We start from the raw sequence: 16,844 nt of genomic DNA, 5'->3' as shown, positions 1-16,844 counted from the left end.
CAGCATTCATGCCACCTTTTTTATTTCCGATCTGTCTGTGCCAACGCTTCTTCACGTGTTCTGTTCTTCCATCAACAAGACAGAGGGGGGCAGCCCCTTGTGTCTCTAGGTCTAACTGTGTATGCATTTACCACGTATTTGCACTCTGGACCCCATTTGGTAACTCAAGGAGTGCACACCTTGTAAATTGGGGGGGCTCCATATGGGATTTGACCATCACTGCTATCGTCACACTAAATAATGTCAGCCTCCCTACACAAATTCAGCTTTCTCTCTCTCTCTCTCTCTCTCTCTCTTTTTTAATTTTTTGCCGGGGCTCTCATTTTCACTTTGCATGAGATTGCTGAGTAAATGAAGACATTTTATGGCTCTATTAGTGAGGCTCCTCTCAGAATTCTGTAAATGCAAACTTGCAATCCATTACACGCTTGGTTAGCTCATTGCTTCAGTTTTAACAATGCAAAGTGAAAGTACTTGCAGGCACAATGCTGCGTGATGACTGCTTATTTACTTATCTTACAGAACTTCGATATCATACAAGTAAAAACAAAAAAAAACATGTTTGATTGAAAAATGAAAGTAAATTTAAGTCTGTGATAAATTAAAAAAAAAAGTCACCCTGCTGCTTTAATACCAGCTTGATTTCACAAGGATCATCCCTCGTTGCCATTCTTGTGTCTACTCATTGGTGTCCTACTAAAGTATCAAGGACGCAGTTAAGAGCAGCCATTTGTGTGGTGCAGAGTCAAGTGGGTTTAAGAACTCACCCAAGACTGTGCCTTGTGCAGTGCAGTGATGGATTCAGTTGGGTCAATGAGCTCCTCACGCGCCCCTGGGGATCAACTTCAGGGTTCAATCAAGATAAGCAACACCACTGCAGACCGAGAGGAGGCGCTGTTGCTATCTGTCTGTTCTCTTCCACCTACAGCACCGGGAAGAACCCCAGTGAAGGCATGTGACCCTAGTGACGGAGCCCCGAGAAAGCCACACCTCCTTGATCAGGACATCAGCATAAAGGGAGGCGTGTCCTGTCACTTCAGACCAGAAACTCTCCGCTGACACAAGTCCTGTTATGGTGGTGCTAAGGGCTGGACTGGCAGAATGTCTGTTTTTGGTGCCTTCAGGTGAAGTTTATTGTCGGACTTGCCTGGCTGGCTCCCCAACTGTTACTGAGGACTCTTTGTGTCCTTCAGATGGGTACAAATGGTTGAAGGAGGCAGTCAATGTGAGTTAAAAGCAGTTAAAGCAGATTGTCAGGCTCTAATCTGCCCATGCATCTGATAGATAGATAGATAGATAGATAGATAGATAGATAGATAGATAGATAGATAGATAGATAGATAGATAGATAGATAGATAGATAGATAGTATGACAGGAATAGATAGATAGATAGATAGATAGATAGATAGATAGATAGATAGATAGATAGATAGATAGATAGATAGATAACGTAGTTGGCAGGATTAGATAGATAGATAGATAGATAGATAATGTAGTTGGCAGGATTAGATAGATAGATAGATAGATAGATAGATAGATAGATAGATAGATAGATAGATAGATAGATAGATAGATAGATAGATAGATAGATAGATAGATAGATAGATAGATAGATAGATAGATAGATAGATAGATAGATTTAGTGTTAAACACAGAAGGTACCACCTACTGTATCACGTATCATACAGTATTTCAAAGCAGCAGTGGAGCACAGAGCTGCATGCACTTGGCTACGATCCTGTAACGCTTTCCAAATTATCATTTTTGCTGCCCAGTATATAACCAAATGTTAACGATGGATAAACTCAAACATCTTCCCTGTCTGGTTTGACTTCTGCGAGCACCGTGAATGTTCCCAGCACTGCTTCACTGTTTCCTGACGCCGTCCATTTGACAAGCCCATGCTGCCTGTTCCTGTCGCACACTTTTTAACAGCAGTAAACTGTTTCGTTTTAAGCCTGTGTATTTCAAATTGAAGGTGACGGCTCTGGTGTTCCAGTTCATGACAGATCATATGTTTCCTGTTTTACTACAAATCTGGGATGTCGAGATATGGAGGTGAATGTTTAAACGGACCGCTTACTGATAGACAGGTGGAACTTCAGCCACTGCAGATTATTGTTGTCATCTTCTGTTCACTGCACTGCTGTTCATTAAGAAGTTAAACGTGGCTACCATTGAGTTTCTGTGTTTTGGTCACCTTGATGCCCAAAATGTTTTTTGGTTAGAACCACAGGTATACCTTTCTACTATTAGAAACATCAGTGTTGGAGTGAATCTAAACAGCAAATCTTCTTTCTAGCCAGGTGCCAATCATCTCAAATTCATGACACTATGTCTCCTTTGAGTGCTCTTCATGGAGTTCTTAGACTTTTTCAGGAGTGTGATGATGATGAAGATGCCTTGATTGTCTCCTCAAGGACAGTAAATTCATAGGTGCTCTGGCAGGGTGACGGAGGTGAAATGAAGAGCAGATTTTCCACAGCATTTGTTTCACATTTCTAGACAACTGATGGCATTTCCAAGTGCTAATGTAGTCATGACATCTTTGTCACTCTCTGTGTCTGTAAAACACATTCAGACATTCTTGATATTCCCACTGAAACACAAAAGCAGAAGCAGCACATCAATATGACAACAGCAAGTCTTTCAGTGCAGGCCCTCGTCCAAACTGGAGAAAATGGCCATTTCCACTTCATGCTTTGTCTGTTGTGTTTCTGGCTCGCAGTGATGGACCCATGTCTCGTCTCCAGTGACAATCCATTCCAAAACACTCAGAACTTCTTCAGAGGAATCTTTTGTATGGCATCAGATTGTATCCATTGTGGTTATCCATTGTAATTTCAAATCGCCTTTACTTTCTGATTCAGCCTTGTATTTAAATTCTTTTAAATGCTGACCCGTGTGTCATTGCTAAAAGCCCATCCATCCTCTCCACTGCCTCTCCTGAGTCAAGAATTTCCACTTTTTGTGTCTGTTTGGATTCAATAATTGAGGTAACTTCTTCTTGAGTTGTCACATCTTTGTATTTTCAGATTTAGTGTGGTTTCATGAGTGCATATTAGCTATGCTACCCGTCTAAGATGGGCTGAAATCAAAGTGACCAGTGTGGACCTCAGTGGTAGCATTTTTACCACGCCATCTATTGCAATGTATTTTGTAATGCACGTTGGTAATAAAATGCACTGCATTTTTCATTCCAACAGATGGTGCATCACAAACATTTGCAGTAATAAAATTTATTATTGTAAATGTTTGCTGTGGTAGGCATGGCACCCTGCCTGGGGTTTATTTCCTGCCTTGCACCCTGTTTTGGGTGGGATTGGCTTCAGCAGACCCCCCTGACCCTATCTATCTATCTATCTATCTATCTATCTATCTATCTATCTATCTATCTATCTATCTATCTATCTATCTATCTATCTATCTATCTATCTATCTATCGATCTAATCCTGCCAACTACGCTATCTATCTATCATATCATATCATATCATATCATATCATATCATATCATATCATATCATATCATATCATATCATATCATATCATATAATTATACCATGCCTTCGACATCAATCTTTTATAGTACTTTACCTTTCATGTCATTACACAGTATCCTTTCATATCTAGCTTCCACGGTTCTTTTGTATTATTTTATAGTGCCTTTAATATCTATCTGCTATATCACATTTCACGTCTATTGTGTAGGTCCATGCAAATTTGTCTATCTATTATAGCATTATATAATGATATGATATTATAGATAGATAGATAGATAGATAGATAGATAGATAGATAGATAGATAGATAGATAGATAGATAGATAGATAGATAGATAGATAGATAGATAGATAGATAGATAGATAGAACTTTATTTGTCCGTAAATATATTAGATTCATGTTACCTGTATTGTTTTTGCAACATTTTACCTTTTGTAATATAAAGAATAAAAACTCTTTTTTTAAAAGCTACCTTAAAAATAAAAGGTTATAACCTTGAGAGCCACCATAACTCAGACGGATTGTGATTCCCCATTGGTGCCGTGGCAGGAGCCACTTTATGGGCACACCGGTGTATTTGTAATGTCTACATTGAGCAGGATGTTACAGAGCCTACCTTGATCTGTGCCACGAGTCGGCTGATCAAAGCGCGTTGTCGTGTTGTCGCTTGTTTGCTCGCTCGCTCCGCTGTGACACGTTTTTGCGCACCGGGAGACTTCAGTCACCTCCAGCGTGATCACCGTCCTCCTCAGGACTAAGCTGAAAATTCTGTGCTTGCCTGAGGGGTTTGCTAGGCACGCCCATTATATACGCTCCTTTTAAGTGCAGCGTTATACTTAGTGTTACGCTGCCCAGACCACCTACCAGTTATGTAACATTAATTATATTAGCAAGGCTCCCCCACGGAGAGGCACAGGGGCCAGGAGAAGCTTTGGGATTGCTCACGCTGGACACACACTGAATGCTCTTTTATCCTACAAGTTTGCTCATTCGCCGTGGCGCTCAGAATGATAATAAATTATTCATCGTGGCTGTGGCCTAACAGCTGATGTGTCAGTCCTTGTGGCTTTTTTATTCTGATTGTATCTTTTACAGTAGGACACAAAACTGTAAGTGTCACTCAGCACCACCTTTCTCATTTAAAGGGTCTCTTGGGGGGGTGCGTTTGGATCCTGCAAGTAGGAACAAACCCTGAAGAGGGTGATAACAGATCCCTCATGCTAGCACCCTGACAACATGAAAATCCACCTGGAAAGGGACCAGAGGCTTCAGTACTGACCAACAGAGGTCGGGGTCCAGTCCATAATAGGACCCACTTACTTAGAGCCAGTTGTCCTCATTTACCCCACATGTCTTTGGGGACAGCGTAACATAATTTAACTTTCTCAGATCTGCTTAAGGTTGCCAGAACTGTAGTCAAATCGGGCAGCATCAGGCGTAAGGCAGGAACTAAACCTGTAGAGGGCGCCAGTCCATCAAAGGACTCACTCAGGTACACAGCCAGGGGCACACTGACCTGGAATGCACAAGTTTAGGGATGTGGGAGGACAAACGGATGGAGATGATGGGAGAATGTGCAAACTCCACACAGACAAGGACTGAGCATTGCACCCACAACTTTTCTGATGTTTTGCTTAGTCGTTGTAAAAGCAATTCAGTAAAGAAAAGGATCAGGCACGAAATGTGGGGTTGTATAGTTGGCAAGAATTTGGGTTTGAGATGATGCTGTTGGCAGCCCTAACCACTGTGCCACCCAGTCCAGATTGACAACAAGAACTTTAATCGATCCAGCAAGGAATTTGACTTTAATCGGAAATCTCAAAAGTGTTTTCTAGATTGGCCAGCGCCTGTATGGTGCACTCAGAAAGACTTTAGACCCCCAACGTTCTGCACACTTTTATTGTGCCGTGGAATTGATTTTTAAATAATAAATTTGCCATTTGTGCCCATTGGTCTACACTCAATAACTCAGCATGACATATTGTTTCCAGAAAGGTTTTCAAATGTATTATAATTCAAAACACTGAAATCTCTCATTCATATAAGCATTCAGACCCTTAGCCCTGGCACTCCAACTTGTGCTTAGATGGCCCCCCATTTACTTTAATCCTCCTTGAGATGTTTCTAGGACATGATTGGTGTCCACCTGACTGTAGGTCATTTAGTGAGGCACATGTGTCCCTGTGTATAAAGGGTCCCACAATTCACGCTACATTTCAGGACAAAAACCAAGCCATGGAGTCCGAGGAACTCTTTGAAGGCCTCTGTGATCAAATGGTGAGGTGGAACAGATCAGGGCAAGGGGATACCACCACTTCAAAAGGGGGGCACAGTATCCTCAAGAACTGGGACATGGAAGAAATTTGGAACCAACAGGACTCTTCTTACAGATCAAGAAGGTCAAGAAGGGCCTTGGCCAAGGAGGTGAGCAAGAACCCAATGATCACTCCAAAAGAGCTTCAGAGGTCCTCTAATGAGATGGAAGAACCTGTCAGAAGGACAACCATCTCCGCAGCACTCCATCATTCAGAGAGACTGCAATTAAAGGACTCTGAGATCACGAGGAAAGAGATCCTCCAGTCAGTGGAGGCAAAGACTTGAACTCTTTGAGCAGAACTCCAAGCAGTGTGTGAGGTGAAGATCAGGCACTGCTCATCCCCTGCCTAGTAGTATCTCTACAAGGGGAGTGGGGTGGTAGCAGTATCATGAAATGAAGGTGATGTTCAAAGGTAGGGACAGGGAGTCTGGTCAGAATTGAGGGAAGGATCAATTCAGCTAAATCCAAAGGGGTCTTGGAAGAAAACCTGCTTTTCAGTACATGCCACCTCACACTGGGGTGACAGTTCACCTTTCAGCACACCAATAAACCAAAGCACACAACCAAGACAACGTGAGTGGATTCAGGAGAAGTCTTGTAGTGTTCTTGATTGGCCCAGGCCCAAGAGGGGATCTACCAGGAACAATAGGATAAACTGGCCAAATCCAGAGAAGTCCTTGAAGAAAAGCTGCTCCAGAGTGCACACAACCTCAGAATGGGGTGACAATTCACCTCTCAGCCCATCAATAACCTGACATACCCAACCATGACAATGTGAGTGGACTGAGGAGAAGTCTTGTAGTGTTCTTGACCAATGGAAAGCAACATAGAAGATGTGTGGATAGACCTGAAGATGGTCGTCCACACACACCTACCCAGCCAATCTAACAGAGCTTGAGAAGATTCGCTAAATCCAAAGAAGTCCTTATAGAGAACCTGCTCCAGAGTACACACAACCTCAGACTGGGGTGGCAGTTCACCTTTCAGTACACCAAGATAATGTGAATGGATTCTGGAGAAGTCTCATAGTGTTCTTGAATAACCAATGGAAAACCCAACAAAAGATGTGTGGAGGGACCTGAAGATGGAAGTTCACAGATGCTTCCCATCCAGTCTAACGGAGCTTGGGAAGATCTGCCAGGAACAATGGGATAAAATATCCAAATCCAGAGAAGTCCTTGAAGAAAAGCTGCTCCAGAGTGCACACAACCTCACACTGGGGTGACAGTTCACCTTTCGGCACACCAATGACCTGAAACATACAGCCAAGACAATGCTGTAGTGGCTTTGGGAGAAGTCTCTGACCATCCTTGAATAGCCCAGACATAAACCCTACAGAACATCTGTGGAGAGCCCTGAAGATGGCAGTTCACAGACGCTTCCCATCCAATCTAACAGAGCTTGAGATGATCTGCTAGGAACAATGGGATAAACTACCCAGATCCAGAGATGCTTATCTTATTGCTTATGGCGACTAACCCATGAAGATTCAAAGCTGCAATTGCTGCTTCTACAAAGCACTGAATTAAGGGTCTGAATTCTTCCAGGAATGAGAGATTTAAAGATCTGAAATTACTAAATTAGCAAACCGTTCTGAAAACACGTTGTCACTTTGTCACGGTGAGTGTAGACTGACGGGCAAAAATGGCAAAGGTACTCATTTCCAATGAAATCTGCAACACAACAAAGTGTGCAGAAAGTGAAGGGTCTGGAATATTTTCCCGATCCACTGTATGGCCGTCAAAACCAGAGAGCATTGCAGACGTCACCCAGCTGGCTAAACAAAATGATTTCGGCTTGTCTCGTACCTTCTAGGAAACGTCAGTTAGGATGTGTCACAGGAAACTGAACCCGACCTCGAGCAGATTTTCTCTAATGCTAATCTCAGCGCAGGTCCTGTCCTTTTCAGCAGCAGGGAAGCAAAATTCATCAGACGGCAGCTCATCCAATAAACCCTTTGTCAAATCATTAGAGGTAGCACGTTACACTTGAGGAGGCCCCAAGACCTGCTCGCTGACTGCAGGTTTTAATTTGTTTCAAAGTTCCCAGACTACTGGCCTAAAAAACAATTTGTATCTTAAATTCCGACTCTGGATGATAACATTGGCCATGACAGCCGATGCGTGTGCAACAGTGTGAGTTTAACTAGAAAAATGTCAAGCAAAATACGCAGCACTTGGAAGGCAGCAGGCCAGAGATGAGGAGGCTGAGATTCGTTTCTAACGCAGGGGTGAAGCTGCAATGGGTGCGAAGCTCAGGTCAATATTGAAAGATGTATTTATTGTTTAAGGTGGGTGTTCCATATTTCAGGTATGGATGTGATGTGATGTTTGCTCAGAGGGTGTTGATGGAGACGTAGAGAGAGGGCTAGAAGGAGTTGCTTTGCGTCTTTGATAACCTGCAGAAAGCATAAGACAGGGTGACTGAGAGGAGCTGTGGTATTGTATGAGGAAGTCGGGAGTGGCAGAGAAGTACGTAAGAGTTGTACAGGATATGTACGAGGGGAGTGTGACCGTGGTGAGGTCTGCGGTAGGAGTGACGGAGGTGGGATTACATCAGGGATCGGCTCTGAGCCCTTTCTAATTTGCAATGGTGATGGACAGGTTGACAGACGAGATTAGACAGGAGTCCCCGTGGACTGTAATGTCTGCTGATGACATTGTGATCAGTAGTGAGAGTAGGGAGCAGGTGGAGGAGACCCTGGAGAGGTGGAGATCTGCTCTAGAGAGGAGAGGTCATTAGGACCACCAGGACAGAATACATGTGTGTGAATGACATGAAGGTCAGTAGAATGGTGAGGATGAGGGGAGTAGAGTTGGCGAAAGTGGATGAGTTTAAATACTTGGGATCAACAGTACAGAGCAACGAGGATCGTGGAAGAGAGGTGAAGAAGAGAGTGCAGGCAGGGTGGAGTGGGTGGAGAAGAGTGACAGGAGTGATTTGTGACAGACGGGTATCAGCAAGAGTGACAGGGAATGTCTACAGGACGATAGTGAGACCAGCTGTGTTATATGGACTGGAGACGGTGGCGCAGGAGACAGAGCTGGAGGTGGCAGAGTTAAAGATGCTAAGATTTGCGTTGGGTGTGACGAGGATGGACAGGATTAGAAATGAGGACATTAGAGGGTCAGCTCAGGTGTGACGGTTGGGAGACAAAGTCAGAGAGGCGAGATTGTGTTGGTTTGGACATGTGCAGAGGAGAGATGCTGGGAATATTGGGAGAAGGATGCTAAAGATAGAGCTGCCAGGCAAGAGGAGAAGAAGAAGGACTACGAATGAAGTTTATGGATGTGGTAAGAGAAGACATGCAGGTGATGGGTGTGACAGAGCAAGATGACGAGGACAGGAAGATATGGAAGAAGATGATCTACTGTGGCGACTCCTAATGGGAGCAGCCAAAAGAAGATAAAGAAGAAGATTGTCTCCCAGAGGCAGCCATCTCCTTCACGTCAGGTATGTAGTGCATCATGTCTGGCACATGCTGGGCGAGACTGACTTGGGAAGCGTGGCTCAGCAATCCAAAGGCCATGTCACATTACACGACTTTTTCCAGCACTTTTCACTCACACATTTTCTTACATCTACAGGTATTTGCTTAGCAGACGCTTTACAAAAGAGGACCACATAAGCGAGTACTGTAAGTGCCAGTCCGAGAACAAGTGTGACAGGACAGGGTGACCAAACTGATCACCACAAAGTGAAGAGCTCAGAACAAAATCCAAGAAAGCTGCAAATTCCTAAGTTACAAAACGCAACAACTAATACAAGAAAACTCACCAAAAGAGAGCATCCAGCTACTGGACCCGCATCTGAAAAGACGTCACCTGAAATCCAAATACTTTGTTGTACTTTCATTCCTTCATTATGTTGGCACACCGACTGTGGCCCAAATCTGTCTGTCCCTTTTTACAGTCTTTTCCAACTTTTTTGGAACTGGGGCTCATACATCACTATCTACGACTACAAATTTCATTCCTTATTAAATAACCAACTCCATGTACAGCATGTATACATTGTGAGGGCCACGGTGGACAGACGGGCCTCCCATCTGGACAACAGCACGGCCTCGGGATCAAATACAAGGTGCCAGGGTTTAGACAAGCAGAAGCTGGAGGTCAGGAGCGGTTCCAATTTTCTCCTACGGTTAGGTGGAAGTGGTCCACTGGAGATGTCCCAGCTTGGACATCTGCAAGGCTTCATGGGAACTGGGAATCGGGAAGTGCAGACGTGTCAGGGCCCCTCAGTGCTGATGAGGGGAGGACCACCCTGCTTCTGAAACAAGCCAGAAGCACTCCAGACAAGTCATGTCGGGTCAGTAGGTAGTTCATCTGGGCCTGGTATAAAAGGAGCCCGCTGCCTTACCTCGGGGAGTCAGGAGGCGGAAGGCAGTGGGCGACGCTCAACTGGAGACATGAGGAGAGGAAATCATTTGTTGTTGTGTACAATTATTGGCGGTGCTTCATTATATGACGTGCTTGCTAAATTAGAAATCCTTAATTTCAACCTGTGACTGCGTTGGGTATTAGTGGGTCAGGGGTTTGTGGCTCGGTGGCACCCCCTAATGGTCACAATGTCTTTGCCCGGGTGAATATAAAGAGAGTACATAGAACGTGCCTACTGCTTACAACATATACACTTCATCAGAGCTTTAACAGCATATTTTAGGACGTACAATGTTGGAGCACACATTTCTCACACTTAATTATACTTCTGCATGAGGTTTACAACGCAGCTTTACGCATTGGCCACACCGTCAACAACACTTGGCACTTTTGCTGGAACGTTACTTGGCGGTGTTTATATGACATAAGAAAAGCGATTGATCCATTAACATACAGGCAATGTTTGCCCACCGCACCTCTTGCTACACATTTTCTTCCAATGGTAAACATTTTTGTCCCTCACATTTTTCCAATAGAGTGTAACTGCAGACTGCGGTGGGCTGGTGCCCTGCCTGGGATTTGTTCCTGCCTTGCACCCTGTGTTGGCTGGGATTGGCTCCAGCAGAATATAGCAGGTTGGATGATGGATGGATGGATGTAATTTCAGACGGCAGTACTTATGAGACCAGCCGTGTAATGTGCCAACATCACAAAATGCCTATGGTTAACATTAGGGCCCCGTTACACTAAGGTTAAGGTTAGGGTTGGGAGAGGGTTATCTGACTCAAAAGGCGTTTTCTGACTGACGTTATGGGCATTGCCTGACCTGTGGCCATAGGCATTGCAGGCTGCAGTTGGACCCTTCTTAACTTTTCCGACTTCTACAACAGAAGAGGAATGGAAACACATTTCAGGAAATAGGTACTGGCCAGTCAGTGTCATAGCATAGGGGTCTGCGTAGGGTTGGCAGTGAGGTGACGCGTGGTCACATTTTTGAGGCTACACCATAGATAGGCAGGAGGACTGTGGCGTAGACTCAACGCAGGGTATAAATCGACCATTAGCATGTCCTTCAATCAAGTAAATGGCAATTGGGAGAGTATCTAGAGCTGTAAATACTCAGTAATAACCGCTGTATATTTTCTTTTGTGCCTAGTATCAATATTACAGAAGTAATTGGTTCAATTATAATTTTATCATAAAGTATGTCCATACCATAAAAAACCATTAAGACTTGAAATCAATATATGGGGTGACGCGCCGTAATTCTCTAATCACGAAGCGCAAAGTTCTAAAAGCTCTGCATTATGACTTATTCATGGTTTACTTACGGTAAATAAAATTAGTTTAATATTTCGAAAGCCATCAAGGCGCCACTCGTTCTCAACAAAGTTTTCCAATCCAATCTGCTTTCTGCTTTAATTGAATATAATGTGTCAATTAAAACGACAGTCGGCATTCGGCGATTTCATTCAGGGAGTCGAGAAAGGAGCCGTCTACTCTGCCATCAGCGGGCTTTGCAAAAATTCATCAAGCAGCTGTTCACTGGCAGGTGTCTAAATGCTAATTTTCTGTTGTGAACCAAACGGAAGAAAAAAAAAGGACTTAATTAAACAAGTGAGGAATTTTAAAAATAGCTACTGTTCGGTTTTTATTTTTTTGGACTCCAGGGAATCTGTGGACTACTGATGTTCCGTTTTCATCTGCCAGTAAAATCTTCCTGAAATGCCACTGATCTGCTCACTTCGGGACCCTCTGTGTTTTATAAAGAAAAGGCCACGTGTGTTAAGTGTTCCATCTTAACCTTTATCTGAAAAGAAAACTGGAAAAGAACTGTACAAATTTAACACTCGGAGAAAGTAAACTTGACGGGCTCCTCTACCAATAAAGCCATTCAGTGAAAGCGCAGGTGTGGACTTAACAACAGCACAGCGGCACTCCCAGTATAACCAGGGTCACCAGTGCCTTTGCCACCAGACACAGAACCGTCAGCCAGTTTGATGAATCACACTGACGCCATTCAGGATCGCGACCGGAAACCTTCAATCAGCCTAGGAAAGGAGGAAGAAGAAGAAGAAGAAGAAGAAGAAGAAGAACGACGACTCTGATGGAAAACAGTGCAAAAAAACAGAAAGAGCCATGCTGGACGCTGAAAGTAACCAACCCCACCAACCAACCTTTGAACCCCGTTCAGTTAAGACGGAGTAAACGCTTTGCTAAACGGGCGTCTGTCTCATTAAAACATATTGGGATCGCAACGCAACCGAACGACGTTTAGGGTACAGCAAGTCCCGCGACTCACTCCCTCACTCGGCCACCGGCGGTTTTAGCAAAAGACGTTCGTGGAAAGGGACACTCAGAAGGACAAACGGCACAAGCAGACAACGAGTCCTTAAAGACCAAATCGTCTTTTAATTCTCAAGCGTCAGAAGCTCTAACTCCGTACGTAATTGGTGCATCCATCTGGAAACGCATTAAATACTTTCTGATGACGTCTGACCACACACACACGACACCCATATATATATATATATATATATATATATATATATATATATATATATATATATATATATATATATATATATAATTAAAAATATACTCCACTTATAATTAGGGGCAGCAGAAAGGTTAAGTTAATCCAGCTAAAGAAATAATTAGACTACCGTACATAGGTTAATTGTAAGCTTGGCTAGAACGAATCCGAGAATAAACTGCAGTCCTGCATGAAAAGAACACCAGCGGTGAAGACAGCAGTGGAGCGGCGCAGATGGAGCCCCAAAATCTGCACAGAATGCGATGACAGCCACCGCTTCATTAACGTAAAAGTCCCGTGTATGTCTATGAGTCACGGAATATTAAAACACAAATATCAAACGACAGCTTTGGGAATTAATTGTGGCTGCTATAAGCCCCCAGTGAATGAACGAATCCAGATATGTCAGTAAAGTTTATCTTTTTTAAATGAGCCTGTGATCCCTTGATTACAAAAAAGAAAAAAAAAAAAAACATGAAACGCCCACTCAAACACATCCAGACAAATTCTGGTGTAAACTCCGTAAACCGTGTCATCACTAAAAGCCCTCGTTTAATTATGCGTGTTACTGTAGCGTTCTGTGCAGCTGATCAGATCACCGACTTTAACTACCAACGAGCCAATCAGTGAGGCCTATTTCGTTTGGTGTGTCTCACACGTACACACACACACACCAGGCCAGGCCTATAAGCACAAGCTCTCTCTGTGTGCACAACACAAATCAATGACATTTCAAAAACAAAATATACATTTTATGATTTATACATTCTGTTTTATAATGCTTTTATACATTATATGCAATGTACTCAATTTTTGTAATTCAATTAATTTTTGAATAGTGCTCTTCACAGAGGGAAAGCTCAGAGCACTGTAACCAGTGTACAGGTACTGTACAAATAAATAAATAGACAAATTAATATGCTTGTCATTCAGATTTTCTTTTCAAACACACATATATATAATAACAAAACTTTATCATTGTAATTATAGATATAATTTGTATTTTTTGCGATCCTTTATGTTACACAGGAATGTCTCAACCTGTAAGCCATGCATGTATCATATGTGGCACATAAATTGTCCACAAAAGTTATATACAGTATAAGTATACACATAGCAGTACCATTAGTGTTACCATAATTTTGACTCACCCTATATATATGTATGTATTTGCAGCTGGAGATCCACAAAGGGAGAAAATGAATCACGTATATATATATATATATATATATATATATATATATATATATATATATATATATATATATATATATATACACACACACATAAATATAAATACTGTACACATACACTGTATGTGTGTGTATAATCTAACATTTATTTACAATTATTTGTTTTATGTACATACAGTGTATAAGTGTGAAAGTTACATATTCAGTATCAGTGAACTTATTTAACTTATATACAGTATGTATTTTATTTTATATGTTTGTGTGTGTTAAATATTTATACAGTAGTACCTGTATATGTATAGTATATGTGTGTTTAAGTGTGTATATTGTGCATATCATATCATTCCTATTATTTACATTAATATTATGTTTTATTTAATTCTTTACTATGCTTGATTGAGTGTATTGCACTATACTCATTTTGTACTCTAAATAAGTGTGTATCTGACCTAACATTACTGTTATTGGTATTTTTTGTTTTATTGTTTTATATGAAAACGGTGAATATATGGTAGTGTTTGTTAAGATATATATAGTGTGACATAACATTCTTATTATCACCATTAGATTTATTTTGTTTAATTTGGCATTCATTTTCTATGCTTTATTATATACTGCCTATATATGTGTATGTGTATCATAATAATAATGATGATAATGATGATGATGATGATGATGATGATGATGATGTTGTTATTATTATTTTTCCTGGATTACCTTTGTGCTCCTTTGCCACCTCTTCTTGCCTATGATATAGTATTTTACACCCTCTACAAGTGTTTGTGCACGTGTAACCTACCGGCCTCGTTATTGTCATTGTGATGAGTCTGATTGAGTTGTCATGTATGTGCTGGTATTCTTCTGCACTGGGTGTTTGTGTGTTTCTTCAAGTATATGTACACAGTCTACAATGTATATATGTGTGTTCATGTACTGTATGTACACAGTCTGCACTGTATGTGTGTCCGCACGTGTACAGCCCGCCCTCCTTGTCCTGTCGCTGATGTTTTTGAGTTGTCGTTTGTCAACGCGAGGTTAGGCTCCACTTATTTTGTATTTATTTGTATGCCCCCCCTGTACAGCCCCCCTGGACGCAGTGTGCACACTTGAGTTACTATGTACAATACAGAAACACACACACACAAACTCGTTCCTAACTCCTTTTATGAGCTCCTGGTCAGTTCAGCTTTACAAGTCTGCTCGCTCACGCCTTTGTTTATCATCGGCTTTTTCTTTTTTCCTTTATTTATTTCCTTCGTGACTGAGCATATGACATGCTGTTAACTGTGCCATGTCACCTCCTCCCCCTGAGACTCGTACCCACAAACACAGTCCCGGGCATCATTTACTGAGAGATGAGATGCGAAGTGAGTCTTTGCCCGTTTCCACCTGGACACCCGATCGTATTCCTTGCTTCTTCTTCGTCTTCTTTTATTATTATTATTATTATTATTATTATTATTATTATTATTATTATTATTATTCATCTTTCTGAAACTACTGAGACGCGCTCAAATGGAGCCTTTCATTTTATTGTATTATTTGTATTATTTTCCCCCTTTCAGGCCCATAAAGAGACGTCTCACAATCCTAACCCGAGGATCGCGTGTCATGTTCAGGTAATAACAGCGAGACCCTGAAGCTGAAACCGTGCAGCGGCGGTGATTAAACCGAGGAAAAGGGTGGCATGTGACATGAAAACGATGAAAGCCCCGCTGATGTACATGAAGTTGTCATTAAAGGGAAATCCCTGAGATGTCTGCGATTCCAATCGAACTACGTAACAGACTTGTAGGATTGCCCCGGACTAAGCAGCAGACACGCACACACGCACACACACACACCTCCATGATCAGCAGTCCTGCGTGTGTGGGGGTCTGCCGATCACGGGACGTTTTGGAGCCCTTTCTTGACGTTTACCTTACACCTCAATCGCCGAGCCCTCCACACTCGACACCACGCCGGGCTACTCGCCTCACTTCTCTCTGCAGCCCGCGCCGGCTCTCTGTGTGTGCCTTTCCACGGAAGCTCGCCTGCCTGCCTGCCTGCCTGCCAGCCTGCTCGCCCGATCCCTGACATGTACTCTGCATGTAAACCGGCCGACAGAAAGAACACAAACGCCGCGCACCTCGCCTACCTGCCACTTCCATACACATGCAGCAATTCCCGCTGTACGGCTCGGGATTTTGTCCAATCAACAAACATCTGACGCCCCGTGCACCGTCCTTTCCCTGCACCAAGCAGACAGAGCGGACCCGTAAAGAGAAAGAAAGAACGAAAGAGAAAGGCACATACTTGAAGGTGTCGATCTGCCGCAGGACCTCCTGGACACGAGCCTCGTGTAGATCTCCGTTCATCCGCCTCGGAGGGTCGCGGGTGGTTTCGGTCCAGTGTGCTCTGGCGGCGCCGAGAGGAGGAGAGTGCAGCCTGCCTGCCCGCCTGACTGTCTGCCGACTGATTCCAGCTGATCTGCCGCTGCCCGTCTCTTCTCCGCCACCTCCTCCTCCTCCTCCTCCTCCTAATGTGCACCTCTATCTCCCCTTCTCCCTCCAGTGGAGAATGTCAGGATGCGCTCGCTGACCAAGTGAGTGCGGTGGGAAGGTAGAAGGGAGGGAAGGGGTGGTGTCCGGAAGGCTTAAACGAGCTCGGTCCGGCGTGGGAACCCCGTGCACGGCGCCCGCCTCGGAGCCCAATGCGATTCACGGACCGCGGAGAGCTGGTGCGCGTCCGTCGGCGGGCACGCGCGCATAGTGCTGCCCTGCCAGGGCCAATAGGACAGAGCGCGCCTGGCAGCGCGCCGCCGAGAAGCAAAGTAGCAGCAGGACCAGAGCGCGTGTCACCCGTCAGTTCACATTATTATTATTATTATTATTATTATTATTATTATTATTATTATTATTATTATTATTATTA

The 16,844-nt window shown here is 43.3% G+C and overlaps 1 protein-coding gene across 4 annotated transcripts in view; it reads right to left on the bottom strand.

Annotated features, from left to right (window-relative positions):
* Positions 1–16,644, bottom strand: part of LOC120516316 (1-phosphatidylinositol 4,5-bisphosphate phosphodiesterase beta-4) — a 266,954-nt gene extending 250,310 nt beyond the window's left edge. For all 4 annotated transcript variants that reach the window (XM_039737903.1, XM_039737905.1, XM_039737904.1 and 1 more), the window contains exon 1: positions 16,227–16,644. The gene's annotated coding sequence lies outside the window, so the exon portion shown is untranslated. The remainder of the gene's footprint in view (positions 1–16,226) is intronic.
* Positions 16,645–16,844: the final 200 nt, after the last annotated feature.

The sequence above is a fragment of the Polypterus senegalus genome, chromosome 16, assembly GCF_016835505.1.
Source record: "Polypterus senegalus isolate Bchr_013 chromosome 16, ASM1683550v1, whole genome shotgun sequence".
Taxonomy (NCBI): domain Eukaryota; kingdom Metazoa; phylum Chordata; class Cladistia; order Polypteriformes; family Polypteridae; genus Polypterus; species Polypterus senegalus.
Note: the sequence above shows the minus strand (reverse complement) of the source record. Positions and strands in the feature narration are given on the sequence as shown.